Below are 24139 nucleotides of genomic sequence, written 5' to 3'. Positions count from 1 at the left end.
GCTATCGTCGCCAGTTACCTCACTTCGCGGAGAATGTTTGGGTAACATACAAGACGTTGACCTCTTGCGCCCTCTGGAGTTCGCCGAACACCCACCTCACCTCCAGCTCAATGCTATGGCACCACCTGTGGCCACACTGCCCGCGCCAGACTCATTCCAGCCCTCTGTTGCCGCTGAGCTATCGCCGACACAAAGAAGGGAACTCTTGTCCCTTCTTCGAGAGTTCCGTTCTGCCTTCGATTGCGCTCAACCATCTTTGGGTCGCACAGCGAACATCACGCACCACATTGACACCGGTACTCATGCTCCCTTACGCCAACGACCATATCGAGTTTCAGCGGAAGAGCGCCGTATTATCAACGAACAAGTCGACGATATGCTCAAGTGTGGTGTCATCCAGCCATCGCAGAGCCCTTGGTCGTCTTCTGTTGTACTTGTGCGCAAAAAAGATGGGTTTATCAGATTCTGTGTCGACTACCACCGGCTCAATAAGATAACTCGGAAAGATGTGTACCCGTTGCCACGCATCGACGATGCTCTCGATTGCTTGGAAGGAGCAGAATAATTCTCCTCTTTAGATTTACGCTCAGGATATTGTCGACTACCGCCGGCTCAATAAAATAACTCGGAAATATGTGTACCCGTTGCCACGCATCGACGATGCTCTCGATTGCTTGCAAGGAGCAGAATATTTCTCCTCTTCAGATTTACGCTCAGGATATTGGCAAGTTCAAGTTCCAATGGCTGATCCTGACCGATCGAAGACTGCATTTGTAACACCTGACGGGCTGTATGAGTTTAACGTCATGCCGTTTGGACTCTGCAACGCCCCAGCTACCCTCGAACGGATGATGGACACCATCCTTCGCGGCTACAAGTGGAACACGTGTCTCTGCTACCTAGATGACATCGTCGTTTTTTCTCGCGACTTTTCGACTCACCTTGTTCGTCTTCGTGCTATTCTCACGTGTCTCACCTCTGCTGGCCTTCAACTTATCATCAAGAAGTGCCATTTTGCCGCACGTCAGCTCACAATACTGGGTCACGTCGTCTACAAAGAGGGTGTTCTCCCAGATCCGGCGAAACTCCGCGCCGTGGCCGACTATCTGAAGCCCAATTCCATGAAGACGCTTCGAAGTTTTATTGGCCTCTGCTCATACTTTCGTCGATTTGTGCGCAACTTCTCTTCCATCATCGCGTCTCTTACCAACCTGTTGACAACTTCTAAAGGCATTTCTTCTTGGTCAAAAGAGTGCGACGAGTCCTTCACCGCACTTCGGTGGTTATTATTATTACCTCCAATACTACGTCACTTTGACCCCGATGCGCCTACGGAGGTCCACACCGACGCCAGTGGTGTCGGTCTTGGTGCTGTATTGGCTCAACAAAAACCAGGATACCAAGAATACGTGGTCGCTTATGCGAGTCGAACCCTCAAGAAAGCTGAGTGTAATTATTCCGTCACGGAGAAAGAGTGCCTCGCAACTGTCTGGGCTTTGACTGAGTTCCGCCCATACCTATATGGCCGCCCTTTCGAAGTCGTCATGGACCACCACGCTCTATGCTGGTTATCATCGCTCAAAGACCCGTCGGGGTGCCTTGGTCGTTGGGCGCTTCGCCTACAGGAATACGACATTCGTGTTGTATACCGATCCGGCCGCCAGCACTCTGACGCTGATGCACTATCCCGCTCGCCGCTACCGGCTGACCCAATCTCCTCGTCACCTTCTTCAGCTGTCATAACACCAATCGACTTCACAGACATGGCATTGGAACAATGCAAAGATGTGTGGATTTCCCAACTCCTCGCCATTCTGACTGATCCGTTAGCTAATTTGGTCTCAAGAACTATTCGCCGTCAAGCCACACAATTCGCTATTTGAGACGACCTCCTCTATTGGCGGAATTACACGTCTGAAGGTCGGAGGTGGCTGTTAGTGATACTTAACCACATGCGCTCGGAAATCTGTACTGCTTTCCACAACGACCCGCAAAGCGCTCACGCTGGCGCTCTCAAAACGTACAACCGTCTACGTCAGCGGTACTACTGGCTCGGCGTGTACACATTTGTCCGCAACTACATACGTGCTTGTACTGCATGTGAGGGACGTAAAGTCCCACCTCAACGCCCTGCCGGTACACTTCAGCCTCTGCCTTTTCCAGCGCGTCCGTCGTCGGTATCGACTGCGTCGGTATCGACTTATACGGACCACTTCCCGCGTCGTCTTCTGGAAATAGGTAGATAATTGTTGGCGTGGACCACCTCAAGCGTTACGCGGAGACGGCAGCACTACCCGCAGCAACCGCGAGGGAAGTTGCGTTTTTCATCTTACGCAACTTTGTTCTTCGCCATGGTGCTCCCCGCAAACTTTTGAGCGACCGGGGGCGTGTTTACTTGTCTGACGCCATTCAAGCGTTGCTCGCTCAGTGCAACATGATTCATCGCATGACGACAGTATATCACCCGCAGACGAATGGCCTCATAGAACAATTTAATCGCACTCTTGATGATGTGTTGACGATGTACACAGCTGCAGACCAGACGAATTGGGACACTGTCCTTCTATTCGTCACGTGTGCGTATAACACCGCTACGCATGCGACAACAGGGTTCTCCCCTTTCTTTCTGTTGTACGGACGCGAACCATCGTGCACGCTGGACACTATCCTTCCATACACGCCCGACTGCTCTGAGTACACTGCAATTTCTGATGTTGCCAGGTACGCAGAAGATTGCAGAAGATTGGCACGTTCACTGACAACCGAGGACCAAGGCCACTAGAAGCTACGGCATGATACCGACCGACTCTCTCTACTTTCACGACTGGTGCTCTCGTTTGGCTCTGGATTCCACCGAGCACTATTGGCCTTTCGTCGAAATTACTGGAGCGATACCACGGGCCCTACCACATTCTCGCCCGTACGTCACCAGTCAATTATGAGATTGAGCCTTTGACAGAGTCTCATGACTTACGCCGTCGTGGCCGAGAAATTGTGCATGTGAATCGCCTGAAGCCGTATTACGACCCCGCTATAGTGACTACGCCTTAAGTCGCCAGGTTGGCTACGCTATTCACTGGGGGCCAATGTAGGAAACTATGCGAACGAGGACGAAGAAGCAAGAAACGGCAAGCCACAGCGTTGGTGCACACGCGCGACCCGAGCTTTCGTTTTTTTGTATTTTCGGCCTGTGTGTGTTCCTCGCTCTTCTGGCGTTCCTCGGCCTTCCAGTGGGTCTGTGAATAAATCAACTGCGTGACAATATATATATATATATATATATATATATATATATATATATATATATATATATATATATATATATATATATATATATATATATATATATATATATATATATTGTAGTGAAGAAGATGGGTGCAACTAGGATAGGCAGGAAGTATCACTCAGTCTGTGAAGAGGACGACGTTTGGTTGGCTGGGTACGCAGGCTGGTTCCGCCATTACCACTTGACTTGTCGTGACCACTCTCCTGTTTAATAAAAGATTGCCTCTCTAAAACGCCTCATTTTAATTGGTGGAGGTGCTGCTGGGTAACGCAGAATCCGGGAACTGCGAAACCGTACGTTACATCTAGTTGCTATTTGTCCACGGACGACAATGTGCAGGCGGCCGCCTCGGCTCCAACTACGGTAGCTCCTGTCTGTCTAGGCTCTTTTTGGCAACGCGATCCGCCTACCTTGAGTGGAACAGATGACAAGGACGTGGAAGACTGGCTTGACGAGTACGACCGGGTGAGAGAGCACAAGTGGGGCGATGCGCACAAGCTTACTGTCGTCCAATTTTATTTGACCGATGTCGCCAGTTTGTGGTACCGTAATCACGAGAGAGACCTCCCCACCTGGTCGGCCTTCCAAACGGCGTTTGCGGACTTGTTTGGCTGTCCAGCGCTTCGCAAACTACGGGCCGAACAGCGCTTGCGTACTAGGGCTCAGCAGAATGGTGAGAATTACACCAGTTATATCGAAGATGTGGTCGCCTTTGCCAGCGTGTCAACTTGGCCATGACAGAAGCCGATAATATCAAACACATCTTGAAAGGCGTGACTGACGATGCATTTCAGATGCTTGTCGCTGAGAGCCCGCAAACGGTAGCAGAAGTTGTTCAACTTTGTCAGAGTTATGACGAGCTCTGGAAACAGCGTGACACCACTCGTCGTGCCAGCACGCCAAGTGCAACAATCTCCGTATTAACGTCGGCTGGTACTGCTATAGACCACATCAGTTTGCTTTTCGCGATCAAGCAATTTGTACGAGAGGAGGTCGCACGCCAGTTGTCCCTCGTGCCTTATACCCCTGAAGGTGCCCCTTATAATTTAGCGTCATCAATACAGAGAATATTTCAGGAGCAAGTGTCCGAGGCGCTACCAACAGCTCACGCACCACTTGTGGCTGCTCCACTGACCTATCCGAAGCACTGAACGGAACCCTACGTCCGGCTGTCGCGAACGCCCACGTTTCTTTGTCACGAACGCCAACGTCCACGTGCCCCTTTGTCGTACCGACTGAGACTATGTACCAGGCTGCCGGTCCTTTCTCCCGACCACCACCACCACGCTTTCAGAACCCTTAGTGCACTCAAGACAACCACACCATAAGCTTCGCCTGTGCAATTGTGGGTCACGTGGCGCAATATTGTCGACGGCGTGAGTTTTTCCTGCGTGACGACGTCCGGCCCAACAGTTATGATTTCTTACCACGACCGGAGCCCCCTGTATCTGGCAAGCCTGCCACCATGGACACATTTGCACCTCGCCGGAACTTCAACAGACACCGGTCGCCTTTACCTCAACGCCGTTCCCTTTCACCTATGCTACGTCGACCTCACCCTGTCGCGGAGGAAAGCTAGAAGCCGCAGTTGCGGGGTGAAAAACTGCGGATCTTTCGAACTGCACAAGACCTTGTTTTTCGCCGTCCAACATCGTTGCTGCCCCAGTTGAAGGTATACCTGTTTTTGCATTGGTCGATACTGGCGCCGCAGTGTCTTTAATGGCTGAAAAATTTCGCCGTCTACTAAAGAAAGTCAAAATGGATTGATATGTGGGGTTTAATGTCCCAAAATCACCATATGATTATGAGAGACACCGTAGTGCAGGGCTCCGGAAATTTCGACCACCTGGGGTTCTTTAACGTGCACCCAAATCTGAGCACACGGGCCTACAACATTTCCGCCTCCATCGGAAATACAGCCGCCGCAGCCGGGATTCGAACCCGCGACCTGCGGGTCAGCAGCCGAGTACCTTAGCCACTAGACCACCGCGGCGGGGCAAAAGAAAGTCACAATGTCCCTTCTCGACTTCGTTTTGAGCACTGCGAGCAAGCAACAAATTCGTCCTTTCGCTGCATGCACAGCACGTGTCGCTATTGCTAACGATATTTATGTCGTCTAGTTTGTAGTGCTCCCCCAGTGCTCCCGTGACATTATATTAGGCTGGTACTTTTTTAGCACTCATCATGCCGTCATCGACTGTGCTCACGCCGAAGTGAAGTTCACGCCATTATGCGACGCTGCTTCACTCGACTCGCTCCTTTCACCTGCAAAAGTTTTCGTTGCCGCCGACACTTCGATACCCCTGTTCTCATCCGCCCTAGTTCCGCTTTCCTGAGACGTCTCTAGTTGCTCAACTGTTCTTTTTACGCCTTCTGAAACTGCTGTTCGCCACAAGTGCTTCCCGATTCCTTTCGCCGTTCCGAACATTCACGATGGATCAAGTGCAATTTATGTTTACAATCCGTTTCCCTCGCCTTCCACGTTACTGTGCGGAAAGTGCCTGGTGTTTTCCGATGACATTGATCCCATGAGTGCACGTGTAGTTGCTGACCACTCAACTACGCTAGCTATTGACGCTGTTGATTGCTGCGCATCACCCTCTTACCCATCATTCACCGACGATATTTCACGCTGCATCGACACCAACATTACGGCCCAGCAGCGCGCCGACATTATCGCCCTCCTAGAGCGCGTCCGCGCTAGCTTCGATCACCTGCAACTGACTTTGGGCCGTGCTTCCACAGTATCTCACCAAATCGACACAGGTCTTCACGCTCCTTTACGTCAGTGTTCGTATCGGGTATCGGCATCTGAGCGTCCTATAATCGCGGAGCAAGTTGGCGACATGTTGAAGCGTGGGGTTATTGAGCCCCATAAAAGCCCGTGGGCCGCCCCCGTTGTTCTAGTCAAGAAAAAGAACGGCTGAATAAGATTCTGCGGCGACTACCGCCGGTTGAAAAGGATCACGCGCAAAGATGTTTACCCGCTACCTCGCATATACGATGCCATTGACTGTTTATAAGGCGGGGAGTTCTTCTCGTCACTAGATCTGCGCTCAGGTTATGGGCAGGTTCCCATGGCTGAGGTTCATCGCCGCAAGACGGCTTTCGTTACCCCCGATGGCTTATACGAATTTAACGTCATGCCATTCGGGCTCGGCAATGCGCCTGCCACTTTCGAGCGCATGATCGACAACATCCTCTGTGGCCTGAAATGGCAGACATGTCTGTGTTGTTTAGACGATGTCGTGATATTTTCAAGCGACTTTTCAGCGCATCTTCAGCGCCTCGAGACAGTGCGTACTTGCCTCACCTCCACCGGTCTACAGCGCAACTTGAAGAAGTGCTGCTTCGGCGCTCGAAAACTTAATTTTGGGCCAAGTTGTATCTAGAGATGACATTCTCCCGGATCCAACGAAACTCCGTGCCGTTGCCGAATTTCCTAAGCTGAACACCTTGAAAGAACTTCGCAGCTTCCTAGGTTTATGTTGATACTTTCGTCGTTTTATTCGCAACTTCGCCTCAAGCATATCGCCCTTGACTGACCTTCTTGCCGGCAACAGCGACCTTTCTAGTTGGTCGTCAGCTTGTGATGATGTATTCGCCACACTGCGCCACCTTCTTACGTCACGTCCTATACTGCGACTCTTTGATCCTTTTACCCTGATGGAAATACACACGGATGCTAGCGGAGTTGTCTCGGTGCTGTGCTCGCCCAGCGCAAACCTGGATTTGACGAGTCCGTCGTCTCTTAAGCCAGCCGTGCGCTCACAAATGCAGAAGCCAACTATTCAGTCACCGAAAAAGAGTGCCTATAGCCATCTAATGGGCCATACGCAAGTTTCGATCCTATATTTACGGGCGCCCATTCAGCGTGGTTACAGATCATCATGCATTATGTTGGCTCTCCTCGTTAAAAGATCCCACCGGCCGGCTCGCCCATTGGGCGCTTCGGCTACAAGAGTACCACATTTGACGTCGTTTACCGGTGTGGGCGAAAACATTCAGACGCAGACGCTTCGTCCCGATCACCTGTACGATGTAGTGACAAGTCGCCGTCTTCGCCTGCCCCCGACATATCTGCACTTAGTGTCAGCGACATGCTACAGGAGCAACGAGAAGATCCTTGGATCACCTCACTTATCAACTTGTTGAGTCGAACTACCTCGCAAAATATTCCTTGAGGTACGCGCCGTCAAATACAGCACTTTGTTATCAGAGATGGTTTGCTATACAGACGGATTTATCTCTCCGTAGGACGCCAATGGCTCCTAGTTATTCCCAGACGTCTCCGCTCAGACATATGCGCCTCCTTTCACGTCGACCCACTATGCGCCCATGCTGGAATGTTAAAAACCTACACCCGCCTGTGCCACCAATACTACTGGCGTGGAATGTATCGCTTCGTTCGTCACTACGTACGTTCCTGTCTCGCATGCCAGCGCCGGAAGAATCTTACTCCAAGTTCTCCAGCTCCAGTACAACCCTTACCTTTTCCTGCCCGACCGTTTGACCGTGCTGGTATCGATCTGTATGGACCTCTTCCGATTACACCGGCTGGAAATCGCTGGGTAATCGTCGCTATAGATCACCTTACGCGCTACGTAGAAGCGTCACCACTCTCTTCTGCGTCAACGAGTGATGTCGGTCGTTTTATATAGCATCAGATTATTTTACGTCACGATGCACCACGTGAACTCCTTAGTGACCGAGGGCGTGTGTTTTTGTCGGAGGCCGTCGAATCGCTTCTCAAGGAATGCCAAGTCATTCATCGCACGACCACCGCGTATCGTCCTCAAACTAATGGCATTACAGAACTATTTAACCGTACTTTAGGAGATATGCTGTAAATATATGTCGCAACCGACCATTTCAACTGGGAGAGTATTCTCCCTTTTGTAGCACACGCGCATAATACGGCTGTTCAGACAACCACTGCTTTCTCTTCATACCTCCTCCTTTGTGGTCGCGAACCCTCTTGCACGCTAGACACCATCCCTCCTTACCACCCGGATGTTGCTGAGTCGACGACAATCTCACAAGCTGCTAAATACGCGGAAGAGTGTCGTCAGCTTGCCCGCTCCTTCACAAGTGCTGAACAAAAACGCCAGAAACACCACCGCGATAGCCCGACGCCTCAGGCTTCTTATGCATCGGATGACCTTGTCTGGCTTCGCATCCCTTAAACCAGCCATGGTCTCTCAACGAAGCGGATGTGCAAGTATAACAGCCCTTACCGTGTGGTGAAACAAACTTCACCCGTCAATTACATCGTGGAGTCACTTGAGCAAACCCATGATCAACGACACCGCGGACGTGAGACCGTCCACATAGACCGCCTAAAACCGTATTACGATCCCTCTATTGTCTCCTGCTCATGAGTCGCCAGGATGGCTGTTTTCCGGAGGGGAGGAAAATGTAGTGAAGAAGATGAGTGCTACAAGGATAGGCAGGGGGTATCACTCAGTCTGTGAAGAGGACGACGTTTGGTTGGATGAGTACACAGGTTCCGCCATTACCACTTGACTTGTCGTGACCGCTCTCTTGTTTTATAAAAGAGTGCCACTCTAAAACGCCTCATTTATATGTATATATGTGACGCTATGATGAATGGGAGAGGTGGCCTGGCTCATACGCCATGTTTATTCGTCTCACTTCTTCTTTCTCGGCTTCTACCGACCATCGCTTCATTTGTCACATGATTCCCCCACGCTGGGGAAACTGAGGGTGGCGACCTCTGGGGGTAAGGTTGCAGGCCATGAAGATGATGACGAAAAGCGCCCATTACACAACGCTGTAAATCCGACAAGACGTGAGAGCGACGACATTGTGACCGCCGACCTTAGTGCTTTTCTTGACGGCCAGGAAGTAACAGCCTTAGTCGACATTGGTTCCAACTTTTCTATTATCAGTCAGGACCTCGCCATCCGCCTCAAGAAAGCGAAGACGCCGTGGACAGGCCCTCAAATAAGGACGGCAGGTGGTCAGTTATTGATGCCCTCTGGAAGATGCACAGCGAGAAGTAGCATCGGAGGTTCTTCTTTCGTTGCGTCGTTCCTAGTTTTTGCCGCATGCTGCAAGGACCTAATTATTGTATGGACTTCTTACGAGAGTACGGCGCCGTCATCAATATCCCATACAGTTTGATTACGTTCCGCAACAGTTCGGGGGCACCTGATTGTACACAGGCACGACCAAACCTATTGCGTCTAACTGTTGACGATGTGGTTCTCCCTCCTCGGTCATGTGCGCTTGTTTCTGTGGCAGTTGCTGCCGAGTTTGACGGCGAAGGAGTAGCAGACCGAATAAGCTCGCTCCCCCTCACACATGGCATTTCCGTCGCAAGAGGTATCGTCAGTGTCGCTGTTGAACGCACGGACTTGCTATTGGCAAATTTTAGCGATGAGCGCCAGCACCTTCCAAAAGGCATGGCCGTCGCTACTTCGATATCACATATGCAGAAGGCTGCTTGGCAGTAGTCGATGGGGCGCCAAAACTTGACTCAACACCAGTTCTCGACGTTAGCACTACTTTGCCTAAGAACGAGCGAAAAAGGCGTCTTGAGCTACAAGCCGAATTCAAAGACTGCCTCTCGACAACATCAAGAGTTGGCCGCACGACTCTAACCAAGCATCGGATAAATACCGAGGACATGGTGAGACCAATTCACGAAAAACCCCTATCGCGTGGCTCCAAAGGAACGCGAAGTGATACAAGAGCAAGTCGACAAAATGCTAGAAGATGAAGTCGTTCAGCCCTCAAAAAGCCCCTGGGCGTCACCTGTGGTCCTCATTAAAAAAAAAGACGGCAGCCTGCGCTTCTGTGTAGATTACCAAAAACTCAATCAAGTGACAAAAAGAGATGTGTATTCACTTCCTCGTATAGATGACTCTCTCGACAGACTTCAATATGCTCGTTACTTTTCATCGATGGACTTGAGGAGTGGGTATATGCAAATGGAGGTAGACCCAAGAAACCACGAGAAGACTGCTTCTGTGACACCAGATGGCTTATATGAATTTAAAGTCTTGCCCTTTGGTTTATGCTCAGCGCCTGCTACCTTTCAAAGACTCATGGATACCGTACTTTCTGGGTTGAAGTGGAAAACCTGCTTGGTCTACCTTGATGATGTCGTAGTTTTCTCCGCAACATTTGACCAGCACCGTAAAAGACTTGAGACAGTTTTACAAGCCATACGATCCGCAGGCTTGACGTTGAAGCCTGAAAAGTGCCAGTTTTGTTATGAAGAGCTGCAATTTCTTGGCCACGTTGTCAGTCCCGCAGGCGTTCGTCCTGATCCCGAAAACATCACAGCTGTTGCACACTTTCTGGTTCCGACTGATAAGAAGGCTGTCCGACGATTCCTCGGAATATGTGCGTATTATAGGCGATTCATTGCGGACTTCGCACGCATCGCATCACCGTTAACCCACCTCACGAAAGAAGATGTTGCCTTTCAATAGAGCAACGAAGAGGAAGATGCTTTTAAGAACCTCCGCCAGCGACTACAGACGCCTCCAGTGCTCGCCCACTTTGATGAGAAAGCCCCAACAATGCTACACACTGATGCCAGCAATGTTGATTTGGGAGCTGTGCTTGTTCAGCTTCAAGAGGGCACAGAAAGAGTAATCGCCCATGCAAACCGAACACTAACACGTGCTAAGACTATTTACTCCACAACTGAGCAGGAATGCCTCGCCGTGGTATGGGCGGTCACAAAATTTCGCCCGTATTTATACGGCCACCCTTTCAAAGTCATCCGCGACCACCATTCACTGCGTTGGTTGACAAATCTTAAGGATCCTACCGGGAGATTAGCGCGTTGGAGTCTCAGACTGCAAGAGTATGACATGAAGGTCGTACAGAAGTCAGGGAACCGCCACATGGACGCCGACTGTCTATTCCGCTGACCCATTGAATCGGCAACTTTATCTGATGAGGAGAAAACAGCATTTCTCGGCGTGCTTGACTCGACCGCTATTGCGGAGCAACAACGTGACGACCCAGAGTTACTTGCCCTAATTAATTACCTGGATGGAAGATCTGAGAAGGCACCAACTGTTTTCGTAAGAACGCTGTCATCATTTTGCTTACGGGGTGGGGTGCTATACAAAAGAAACTTCTCTTCGACAGGATCTGCGTATTTGCTAGTCATCCCAGCAGCCCTGCGCTCCGAAGTACTCGAAGCATGCCACAACGAGGTGACTTCAGGCCACTTAGGTTACACGAGAACGTTGGCCAGAGTACGGCAGCGCTACTTCAGGCCAAGACTGACCATAGCCATAAAACACCATGTTCGTACTTGCCTCGACTGCCAGCGACGGTAGCCACCGCCGACTAAACCAGCTGGCCTTCGGCAGCCTGCCACCCGCAAACGAACGGGCTTACAGAGCGTCTGAACAAAATAATTGAAGACATGCTTTCAATGTACGTAAACGCCGAACACAAAAATTGGGACAAAATCTTGCCATATATCACGTTTGCATACAACATGGCCAAGCAAGAAACAACCCGGATGACCCCGTTCAGCCTAATTGACGGAAGGGAAGCACAAACCATGTTAGATGCGATGCTAGCGCACGAATGCGACGACATCGAACCGGACGCCGAGATGTTTACAGAACGAGCGGAAGAAGCAAGGCAACTAGCACGATTGCGAATCCAGCAACAACCAGAGGACGACGCGAGCCGCTACAATTCTCGCCTCAGAACAGTTGTTTACCAGACCGGCGACAGAGTATGGGTTTGGACGCCCATACGGAAACGAGGACTCTCTGAAAAGCTCCTAAGGAGATACTTTGGGCCATACCTAGTACTGCGACGACTGAGTGATGTTACCTACGAGGTCGTCCCTCACAGTTCGTGTGTACGAGGCTTCGCCAGCACCATCCTGAACTAGTTCACGTTGTGCGCATGAAGCCTTATGAAAAGTAGTGACTGCGCAAGACACTTCTTAAAAAAACAAAAAAAACTGCACTACTGATTTAGCATCGGGGCGATGCTCATTAAGAGGGGGGCAAATGACGTGTGTGTACTGGTGGACAAAAGCGACGATAAGGGGATTTGGCGGACACTAGGTAGAGGGGCTCTGGCTGATCGAAGATAAAGAAGGTGATCTTGCTGTTCGGCTGCTGAGAGTCGCTGTGTCAACATTTATCTGCCTTTGGTTCGCGCTGTACCGCGACAATATTCTAAGGTTGGCCGAAAAAACAGTATTGTATGCGTGAAGTTTGGTGTCTTTGTTTGCAGGTTTCAGGCGGCGCTTAAGAAGACCAAGTTTCCGTAGTGCTTTCGCGGTAATGTATTCTACGTGGCTAGTCCAGGTTATATCAAAGTGGAATAAAATACCTAGATATTTAATAGATCGAACTGTCTGAATTACCAAATGTTTCTGACATACTCATTGGGCGAAGGACGTGCAACGGATGAAAAGCGTACGTGTTTGGTTTTGTTTACACTTATTTCCGTTTGCCATAAATGGCACCATTGTGATAATTTTGTCAAGTCGGACTGCAAGATGTTTACGTCTTTGGTTCGGTGATTTTCATATAATTACGCAATCGTCTGCAAAGAGGCGCAGTGAAGAGTTAATACTAGATCCGATATCATTATTATAGACAAGAAACAACAGAGGGCTTAGTACGGATCCCTGGGGTGCGCCGGATTTGACGGGTCTGGGAGTAGAGATAACGTTGTACAGCTTAACTGACTGCACCCTGTTAGTAAGAAAACCGCTTATCCACTGGGTTGTTTTGTCGTCTAGCTGTAGATTACAGATTTTAGTCATCAACCGTTTGTGTTGCACGTGGTCAAATGCTTTAGCAAAATCTATAAAGATTGTGTCAGTGTAGCGGGAGTTATTCAGAGAATCATTAAGATCAGTTACCAATTCGAACAGCTGAGTTTCGCATGAGTGGTTATTGCGGAAGCCATGTTGGTTGTCTATTAGCAAGTTATTTTTATGGAGGTGAGATACGATGTGCGTAAACAAAATATGCTCGAGTATTTTGCACGGAATATAAGAGAGATTGGCCGGTAAGTATTAGCACATGATTTTAACCCAGATTTGAATATAGGTACCACTAATGCTGACTTCCAGTCATCTGGGACGCAACCTGTGTTCAGTGACTGCTGAAATATTAGTTTCAATAGGTACGATGACTTTTGAGCGGTTAATTTCAGAAGTTTGAAGCTAATGCCATTGGGCCCTGGAATCGTCTTGTACTCAAATCGCTCAATGGCACGTGCTATTTGATACTAAGAACCTTCGTAAAAGCGATTTTGCAAATGCAAACTAAACGAACGTGAAATGTTGTGGGAATCGTTATTAAGCTGCTAGATCACGCTGAAAACAAAATTTCCGCTCAGCAGTAAAGTAAATATTTCATCCATGCCCAGGCCTGTATACGAACAGCATCTCACCCGTTAACGCACAGCAAAAGAGCAAGATGGGGATAAAATATACGTGCCACACTGCAGCCTCCATGTCTCACGCTTTCAAAGAGACCATGTGGCGGCAAACATCCTATTTAAACAGTGCTATCGTTTCCCGGACTTAGCAATTTCCCGGTAACATCCGGCGAACAGCTTGGCGCTGCACGAAAGATAGCGAGGGCAAAGATAGTGAAGAAACCCCGGAGGCCGATGTGTCATCATATGGTACTTCCTCGTCTCTGTGCTCGATTTTTTCGCGCTACTGTAATTTATTCGCAACAGGGACTGACTCACAAAAAAACTAGTTATTTCAACCACTTAAGTTTTGGTTCGCCCTGGTGAACATGAACTATCAAAAGCCAGAGGAAAGAGTCAGAAGTGAAGCCTTACGCCTAGTGGATCGCCGTGTGTTTTCAGTGGCGACCGCATTTTAGGCAAATGTAAATTTTGTCCTCTGAGTTCCAATGGTGCCATATTGATATATGAGGACAAGCTAGAGGTTTAGAAGGGTTTTCGTAGTGTTTTCATAGTGCCTACCTATGCCTACTTTTCTTGTTTATGAGTAATTGTCTATAAGTGGCAATGTAGATGCCTATTTTCAAAATAGCAACCTCTAGGAACGCTGCTTACCCTAAAGTTTACCTTTCGCATGCAGCTTGATGTCATTATTCGATTACCGGGCATCGTTTACCTTCAGGAACGCTATAAAACTTAAACTAGGCCTCTAGTTCAACCAAGTTTCGGAAAGCAACTGCCAGGAGCCGTAAAATGGGGCACGCCGGCCATCATATAGGAAGGAAAAACTGAGGAGAGGCCCTATCGTATCCCTATTCACTGTGAGAAGTGTGGCGGAAGTGACGTAAATTTATGGGGCAAACAAACCGTTATGGGACAAACTAAGCAGCAGACGCTTCGCGGCGTGCTCTCAGCGCCGGTTCTTTTCTGCGTAGATTTATAGTCCCAATGTAAGCTGAACGCGTATTGAATGGTTTGCATGCAGTAAAATATTGCGAGCACCCCTTTTTCAGACGGTTCGTGCCTGGCAGGTCCGATCGTGGCGCGCGAAAATACTTCGTGAAGTGTTTTTGCGCAATAGCACAGAAAGCATCGGGACGTGGCGCAATGAATTTATTCAACGCCTGTATCATCGCATTCGAAATCACCCGGCAGTGACTTACGTGTTCTGCTCACCGTAAGGCCTTTTTTTCTCTTAGCCAGATTTGCCAATCTACGGGCCAAGTAGCAGTTCTTTGCTCGTACACATTGTCAGTGTGGCAATGCACGATTTTGAGAGCTTGCTTCCTAGCTATTCCGCGCAACGCCAGCCTAGTTCTTGACGTACTTCACGTCGCTAAGAAGGCACCACTGTAATGTGTACGCGATCGTGCACATAAAGTGTGTGTTTCCAGTGCGCACACAACCAAAGCGCAGCGAGCGCACACCGTAGAACACATACACACTTGGTTGATCAATTTGTAGGGTTTGACGTCCCAAAACTGCCGTATGATCATTATAGACGCCGTATTGGAGGGATCCGGATATTTCGACCACATGTGGTTCTTTAACGCGCACCCAAATCTGAGCACATGGGCCTACAACATTTCCGCCCCCATTGGAAATGACCCACCGCAGCCATTATTCGATCCCGCAACCTGCGGGTCAGCAGATGAGTACCTTAGCCACTAGACCACCGTGGTGGGGCAACACGTAAACACTTACTTTGATAACAAAACGTGTTTATTGCCCTTTCGCATGAACAACAGAACTTCTAAAGACGCGCCTCGATGTCTACAACACTTGGAACAAAAGCTCGCGAGTGTTCTCAGTTGACACAATGAGTAAGGACGAACGGAGCGTACAGCTTAGATCTCCGAATGCAAATACCATGTATTACTGATCAACAGTGAAGCGGGCATACGTGAAAAGTGGCACCAGGTACATCCCGCTGTACCACCAGGTACATCCCGCTGCAACAGGCAGAATGATAATTAATATGCGTGAACGGGATTGATTATTCATTTGTAAGAGCCACGAGAAATGTGAAAGGCAGATGACATGGGAGGTGGGTATGCTGCAGTCGACGAGAGATTACACAATTTTGTCGCATAGGAGGTATGATCGGGCAAGAATGATGAACATAGATCAATATGGTCCAAAAGCTTAGGTAGTGATCATAAGCGTATCAACCTGAGTTTTAAAAGAAAAATGAAATCGGAAAGGAGACATTATGAGCAACCTTGCGGTAATAACTATTTAGAAAAGCAAATAGAAATAGCATCTAAAGAGATTAAGAAAATAATCACCGAGAATACTAAAACAGAATCAACGCACAAATGTCCATTTCGGTGTATTGAGGTAGGGCTTGCTAAGGTACGAGTCAAATAAACCGAGAAATCGAGACGCAAACTTAAAAGCTGGTGGAATGAGGAAGTTAAGAGAACCTTAGTAAGACGCCAGGAAACCTCCAGGAAACACCGGTATGCTAAACAAAGGGGTGAACCGGAAGATGATGTCTAAAAAAAACGGGATAAACTTTTGAGCTGCAGAAGGGAAGGGTCCGATCTGAGCAGAAAAAAGATTAGAAGAAAAGGGGCCCAATGAATGGCACTAGTGAACAAAAAGAATAGAAAGGCAGCTTCAAAGTTTTGGAATCATCTCAATTCTATGAGTATTAAGAGAAGCCTGGGACAGAGGTTTATAACTACAGTTCAAGAGGTCAGACTATAAGGGGATGAGGAAATGGATTATATGAAAAACAGTTATGACAGAAAAATTAAAACACCAAGAAAGCGCTGCATGAACAGCACTAGATCAGAATGGACCAATTAGCGCAGTGGCTTCACTGGGAAGACGAGAGTTGGAAAGGGCAGAGTAAAGGGTTTCTAATAGCACATCAACAGGCTCTGACGACATTCCAATTATGCTAATAAAGAAACTAAGACCAAACTCCAAGCACACGGTAAGAGAGGCAGCGAGAAAAGTAATTATGAATGGTGAAGCCACAATTGGGTAAAAACTAAGCAGGATGAGCATGACCTATATAAGAAAGCGGGACAAAGCCGAAATAAACAACTACCGTCCTATAACACTCACATCATTAGTTTACAAGCTGGTGATGCAAATAGTAAAGAAAAGACTACAGACATAAGTGGAGAGTGAAGGGTTGCTGAGAGAGCTACAAAATGGGTGTCGTAAACAAAGGAAATTGGAGGACAACCTGTTTTCATTGATTCAGTGTATTAAAATAGTAGAAAAAGAACACAGGCCCCTGTAACTGGCATTTCTAGATATCAAGGGAGCTTGCGATAGTGTGATTCAAAAAGAATTGGGGGAATACTGGACACACTAGATGTGGAATATGCAATAAATAATCTTCTAAAGAATATCTATAAAAGTAACAAGGTAGTCATAAAATGAGAAGAACAGGTATCTGAACTTAGAGAGATACAATGCGGGCTTTGACAGGTACCCTGTCACCTTTGTTATTTATGCTGCATCTACAGCAACTAGAAAACAAATAGAGGGGAGTCGACTCGGCTTCAGCCTCTCTTTTGCCAAGCAAGGAAAACAAATTGAGCAGTCATTACCAGCATTGATGTACGCAGATGATATGGACATCGTGCACTGAGACTAGCACGCCGCCGCGTATCCGTCAGAGAAGACAAACGTTGAGAGCCCCAGCAGAACGAAACACTCCCCCAACTTTCACGAGCACGTAGTTTATCTGAATATTGAACTGCTGCGTAGTCGATTGTACCAAGAGGTACAAGCCGTGTCCCGTGGGAACGAAGTTTCAGAGTTTCTCGACTTATCCCTTCTTTATTCGGCAGCGAAATAAGTGGAACACACCTGTGGCACATAAAAAGCGTTTAGTTCCCGTTTCCTCGCATTCTGCCGAAGCGTGCTTGGATTGGTCTGAGACACCCTCTGCATTTGCGATGATCTGGTGTGATGTTCTTACAGCTATAGAGCTGGTGAGAAAAGAAACGCATGAAAAAAAACTTATTTCAGATCAAGGCTGACAGAACGTTTTAACGAACCTTAATAATTTCTACCTTGCCGTCTACCATTCGTAGTTATGAGGAAGGCGATGTGAATTCAAACAGTGGTTTGTCGAGTTGATGGGTCCATCTGTGAAGTGACGAACTGAGTTACGTAGAATTTTACCATGAACACATGTAGCCACGCAGCAGCGTATACGCACTCGATAGGATCAAGTTGGTACGTCAGTTGGTTGGTTGGTTCTTATTAAACTGGTGCAAGGCACTATGAGGTATCGGCCATGAAATGGGTGGTGCCTTGTTATATAAATAATTTTGTTTATATATCTTGAAATATTTAGCAATAGATTGTTTTCTAAATAACTAGTTAGCTTATTTAACGAAAAAGCGTACTGTCATTGAAGAATAAGTTTCACTTACATAACCTTACAATTCAATTTGTTTCGTCTTGCGTAGCAAATCGCCTATGGTATCCCAAACGCTCCTGTGTCTAAAACCAAGGTCTGTAGCTCCAAACGAAAGAACCGGCGGAATTAATCGATTGAATCCCATCTTTCCAATTTGGTTCAGTCAAAAGCCTTTTTCTTTGACTGTTTAACAATATTCATGTTAGGAAGAAATGATGCACGGCATATAGCATAGCAGAACTATAGATGGTAAGAAACGATGCTTTGCGAATGCTGTAGCGGTGGATGTGCATGAAGGTTTTTGTTTCGGAAAGCAACATAAACAACGCAAAAGGTTATAGTGATTGAGAGACATGTGACCATGGCCGAAGTGGCCATGCCGTAATCGTCAGCACTCTACAAGGTAAAGCGAAAGACGGAACGGGGCATGCACTGTCCTCTCTGGACTAAATCTTCTCGCGTTCTCTTCCTCGCCTGCGCCTCAAGCTCTTAGCATGAGCGGCGCGAGCGGCGAGGTAAAGAGTATGATCATGATGAGCGCCAACGATGTCGCGACATTTTCAAGCAAAGCACTTTGGGAGACTCGGTGGCTGAAAATCACCGTAGTACGACGCCGCAACAAACGAGCCTGCCAGTTTCCACGGCGAGTGGCCGTGGAGCCATCAATATTTCTAAACGCTCCGAGTATTTTACAAGTACGCGGGTAGTGGGCAAGCACCTATATTAACCTAAGTTGGAAGGAATGACAGCTCCGCGATAATTGCGCAGCAAGCCTCATGCATTATGCGCACCTGACACACGCGTTTAGCCGTCACTAACGCATAAAAACGTGGCTGCTTTCGTGAAGGTTTTCCAATTTATTCATGGTGGCATCGCAAAAGAATGTTCGGGGTCGATATCTTTAAATTCTGGTTGAAGCATGCACTAGCACGCCGGCCACGGGTGCTTATGCCACCATAGCTATCAAAGCAAATAGGCGCTACTGTCTGCTACGACTCTCAACGTTGAGCGCGCGCCACACCACAAGTGGCGCTGTGCGCGCTTTTTAAGGCGCCCCATATTGGTCCCACATGGAGTGCATAGTAATAATAGCCGACAACAAGGAAGATTTGCAGGGACTGATAAACATCTGTGGTAATGAGGGACATTGGTTAGATTTGAAGTTCAGCAAGGAAAAATTGGCAATCATGATTTCTAATCATAACAAAGGCAGGGAGCATATACAATAATAACAAAGACAGTGAGCCAGGGACTCATGCTAGAAATCGTGGATGAATACAAATATTTGGGCGTACGGATAAATAACAGGGCTGATTATCTAGAGGAGACGAAATATACGTAATGACTAACGGACCCAAGAATACAGCTGTAATGAAAAATGGGTCACTGTGGAACTACAGTGGGTATGACGTTGTGAGAGGTATTTGGAAAGGTGTCATGGTCCCGGGTTTGACGTTCGGCAATGCAGCCTTGTGCATGAAATCGGAAGTTCCAGGAAGATTGGAAATAAAACAACGTGGCGTAGGTAGACTTGCTGTGGGAGCACACGGGAATACCCCAAATTACGGGGTACAGAGTGACATGGGATGGACATCGTTTAGGTACAAGGAAGCTAGCAGCACAGTAGAACTTGAGGAGCTATTGAGTAAAACGGGAGGAGAGTGTGGGGCGAAGAAAGTTTTCAGCTACTTGTACATGAAGAGTGTTGATAATTAATGGAGAATTTGAACTCGAAATTTTCAACCAAATATTTAGACAACAGCAGACTACCAAGACAAAAGGAAACATCAGTTAAGAAGAAGGTAAAGAGTGACGGACATGTGGAAGTTAGAAATGCTTACTAAATTATCACCGCCACCGAACTTTCAAGCACGAAAATTTCAAGGGAAAAGATCTAGGATAATTCACGGGGTAGTTCTCTGTTGTTCGAAGCCAGAACGGGAGTATTGCAGACAAAGACGTACCAAGCAAAATACGAAGACACAGACATGGTATGTAGTGTGTTTGGGGAGGAGGAAACGGCTGAACATTTGTTAATGTTCTGTAAAGAGCTCCACCCTATAGGTCAAGATAATTGTGACGAATTTTTCAAAGCATTGGAGTTTAAGGACAGTGAAGGCAAAATAGACATTAAACGAGTAGAAATAACCAATAGGAGGCTAACTGATTAGTGGCTACAATCAAGGCGCGCATGAAATTCAATTTTAAATACATAGTGATAGTACTTAACTTTATGGCTAGGTGGCGTGAGCCACCGCCCGATCTGAAAGGCACAGCCGGATACATTCATTCATCTATCTATGCGGCGGCTTCACGAATGTGGCGTCATGACCTTGCCTTAGTTTTTCCTTACTCCGTGCCGGTCATATTACGCCAGCGCGTTGACATGTCGCGAGCGGTTGGGGTAGGACAGGCTCAGGAAAGGAAAAGACTCTATTCCTGCGAGTTTAACGGGGGTAGTCTCAATGCCTACTGTAAAATTAAATGGGAGGAGGAAGTCATGATGGGAGGAGGAGAGGAGAGTATCAGATTGGTCTCTTCTGCGAAGGACGCGGTGGGTGGCTTCTGCAGCTCATTGTCATATCGAGTGCCCAAAGTGAGCTTAATCGCCTATACGACATGGGTGTAGCAGCAGGCGGGAAACAGGAGGTCCCTCTGTGCAGCCGCAGGAAGGTGGCGATCGAGTGCGAAACCATGAAATGCCACTCACAAGAGTGGAAGCTTGGGCTAGTTGCTGCGTAGTCAGAATTGCAAGATTGTTTCAGCGCACGAACAAAGGAAAAAGGACAGGTTATACAGAAAGAGCGCTGACTTCCAACTGACTTTATTTCACAGAATGGCAAGAATATATACGTCTAAAAAAGATCATTACAGAGCATGAAGGTAAAAAGAAAGCCTAATCGACACACCAGTAACAAAGCACGTGTGACGGTTCCTCTCTTGCCTCAGAGCCCAGCCAGGTAATCACGTTCAGCCTGTGATGAAGCAACCGATGAAGCGCTTACTCATTCATCTCCTAACAAGTGTATTTTTGCGGCTTCGATAATTTCTCGGGTAAGCTGGTTTCTGTGCCTTGCCAATATGCAGTCTCTTTTCAACGAGAATGATGAAATTTGGATAAGCTTAAGAAGCGTGCGAAAACTCTTACCGGGGCTGTGGAGTTTGAGAAGCTTTGAAAGGCGATAGATAGCTGCAAAAAGCTTAGCCCTCACTTGTTCTTTTCGGTGAAAACTCACAAAATCGACTGTCCATCGGGTCCTAACAGAAAGGGGGACCTGGCAAAAGTCGTTAGCACTTTTTTGCAAGAAAAGCTAAAAAATGTAACAATAGATGATCCTTCTTTGGTCAAAAACTCTGATGCTGTTATTGACATTATTGGGCGAACACAGGACTCCAGGCAATGTCTGTGGATATTAACGACTTGTATTACTCTTTGCTGCATGATCAACTACTAAAATGTGTAGAGGAATTCATAGACAATTTCGGATCATCAGCGTTCCAAACGCGTACAGGAATTCACAACAGCAGCTTATTAGAATTACTCAGTTTCTATTTGAAGGCCACTCTTGTATCATGGGAAGACAAAAACTGCTTACAAAAAAGTGGAGTATGTATTCGTTCATGTTTGGCACCGATTCTCAGTCACATATTTCTAGCACATCATGATCGTGTCTTGTCAAACAAGCTTGATGACTCTGTGGCTTTTAAAGTTTGCCGTTTTGTTGATGATCATTTAGTGTTGTTGAAATGTGATAGTCAAAATTTTCAGACAATTTTCTCTGACGTGTTCACTGTTTTCCGAGAGTGCCTGAAACCACTAGTTCTAACGTATGAACCACCCACTGATAACAACCTGAAATTTCTAGATTTGAAGCTTTTGCTAGAACCCCGACATGCTTTCTGGTGTATGAACCAAGAAGCGGCAAGCCAGTTCTGCCTTTCAGCTAAGCTCACTCAAAATTGGTCAAGCGGGGCATCGCTAACATCTGCCTTGGCAACGCCTTAAAGAAGTCCTGCTCCCACACGGTACACCGCAGCTTTGCTCTACAAGTGGAGCGTCTCACCAAAGCCGGTTACCCCGCACACGTTCTCGTTTCGGTGGCGGAAAAGCTGGTCACAGTCGGGAAGCGAGGCGACAAACCGGATAAGCGCAACAGCGTCAGAAAGAGCCGGCCTGTCGTACTACCTTACGTGCACGACGCCTCACACAGGCTAAAAAAGATTGCTCGAGACGCCAACGTTCTTGTGGTTTTATCAGCACAGGAAAAATGGCAGAAGCTTTGCAAACGCGTCTATACACTTCGCACAAATACTGCCTCGTGCTCTGTCACGCACAGGACACGCTACGTACCATGCGCAGGGGAAGTATACTTGATTCCACTGACGTGTGGGTGCATCTATGTCGGCCAAACTGGCAGGTGCATAAATGACCGCCTTCGAGAACACCGAAACAATGTGCACAATGTGGTAAAGGAGCATCTTGGCATCCATTGCCGAGATTGTGGATGCACCCCCTTTTTTGATCAGTGCTCTATATTGGCAAGGCAGAGGGACCAGCTTACCCAAGAAATTATCGAAGCCGAGAAAATACACTTGCTAGGAGATAAATGCGTAAGCGCTTCATCGTTTGCTTTATCACAGGCTGAACGTGATTACCTGGCTGGGCTTTGAGGCAATAGAGGACCCGTCACACGTGCTTTGTTACTGGTGTGTAGATTAGACTTGCTTTTTACCTTCATGCTCTGTAATCATCCTTTTTAGACGTATATATTCTTGCCATTCTGTGAAATAAAGTTAGTTGGAAGTAAGCGCTCTTTCTGTCTACCCTGTCCTTTTTCCTTTGTTCGTGAGCTGAAACAATCTTGCAAACATGAAATGCCAGCAAGGAAAAAGAGAGAGTACATCAAAGGAAAAGAAAGTGATGTGCGCACGGCTTTGGTTTTGTTTGCAATTTAGTTCTCAAACGGCCTCTCACTAGATCATATCAATATTGTAGTTAGATTCTAGAAATTGTGGCGTGCCCAATGAAGTGCGTTGTACCACCCCAATGTTTCAGGTTGGTTCATTACACAGCGCAAAACTATGATGGAAGGTGCAATGCGCATGCAAGATCATGTAGACATGACTTGCGTGAGCCTGGTAATGCACGTGACCGGTGCTGTGTCATTTCGGCGTTTTTTCGAGTGCACTGCCTCATTCCCACAGTGCGCGTACACTTGGAGAGGCTGGCATGAATAATGTATTCTTACTGCGATACACCGCGTCAAAGGGCCAGAGCTGCTGTTTGGGACGAAGCAACAAAAACGTGCCAAACCTTGTCAGACCTGGCGCCGGCGCGACGAGGGAAAGGTGAAAACAGGAACGCATATGAAACAGAGGCACACTAGTCTGACATCTCGCAGTGATTTGAAGTAAAGACTAAAAAAAGCGTTCATAATGTTCCCTTTATGGCGACAGCTATTATATGTACACTCTCGGCTGGAATTGGCCGCTGGCGTCAGCGTCAATGTAAGTCACCGTATATGTACACGTATCTATATATAAGAAAACACAAGAAAAAAAATGCAGAAAAAAGCATTACGGCGCGCGTAACATGGGACCTCTGCGTCACGAAAGTGAGGCGTTAACCACTGAGCAACCCCAGAAGACGTTCTTGACCGTTCAAAGGACAAGCCATTTATATATATTACCTACTGCTTCTGTTTTCAGCATTACCAGAAAGATGGTGCAATGAGCGCACGTTGCCACATTGCGCAGAGGTGCCCGGTCTACCGGTCTGATCTCCTATGCGTACGTTGCCCGGCTTCGTGGAGGGGAGCTACGCTCCCTCGCACGCCCTTATCTCGCAGTGGTGACGAGGGGAGGATCGTACGCCTTGACTGGCCTGCTGTATTCGATTCTGCTGTACGATTCTGCTGTATTTACCGGGCACACAAAGGTCACTGCAATCATTGAAATCTTCGTTCACGAAAAGCGCACGCTTTTCAGACTCAGCGAAGTAACAAATG

The 24139-nt window shown here is 47.6% G+C and overlaps 1 long non-coding RNA gene across 1 annotated transcript in view; it reads right to left on the bottom strand.

The window, feature by feature from the left end:
• LOC119178326 (uncharacterized) overlaps nt 1-13827 on the bottom strand; it is a 91084-nt gene extending 77257 nt beyond the window's left edge. Inside the window, exon 1 of the long non-coding RNA XR_012893897.1 lies at nt 13712-13827. This is a non-coding gene — a long non-coding RNA (uncharacterized LOC119178326). The remainder of the gene's footprint in view (nt 1-13711) is intronic.
• Nucleotides 13828-24139: the final 10312 nt, after the last annotated feature.

Source organism: Rhipicephalus microplus, chromosome 1, assembly GCF_043290135.1.
Source record: "Rhipicephalus microplus isolate Deutch F79 chromosome 1, USDA_Rmic, whole genome shotgun sequence".
Classification (NCBI taxonomy): domain Eukaryota; kingdom Metazoa; phylum Arthropoda; class Arachnida; order Ixodida; family Ixodidae; genus Rhipicephalus; species Rhipicephalus microplus.
Note: the sequence above shows the minus strand (reverse complement) of the source record. Positions and strands in the feature narration are given on the sequence as shown.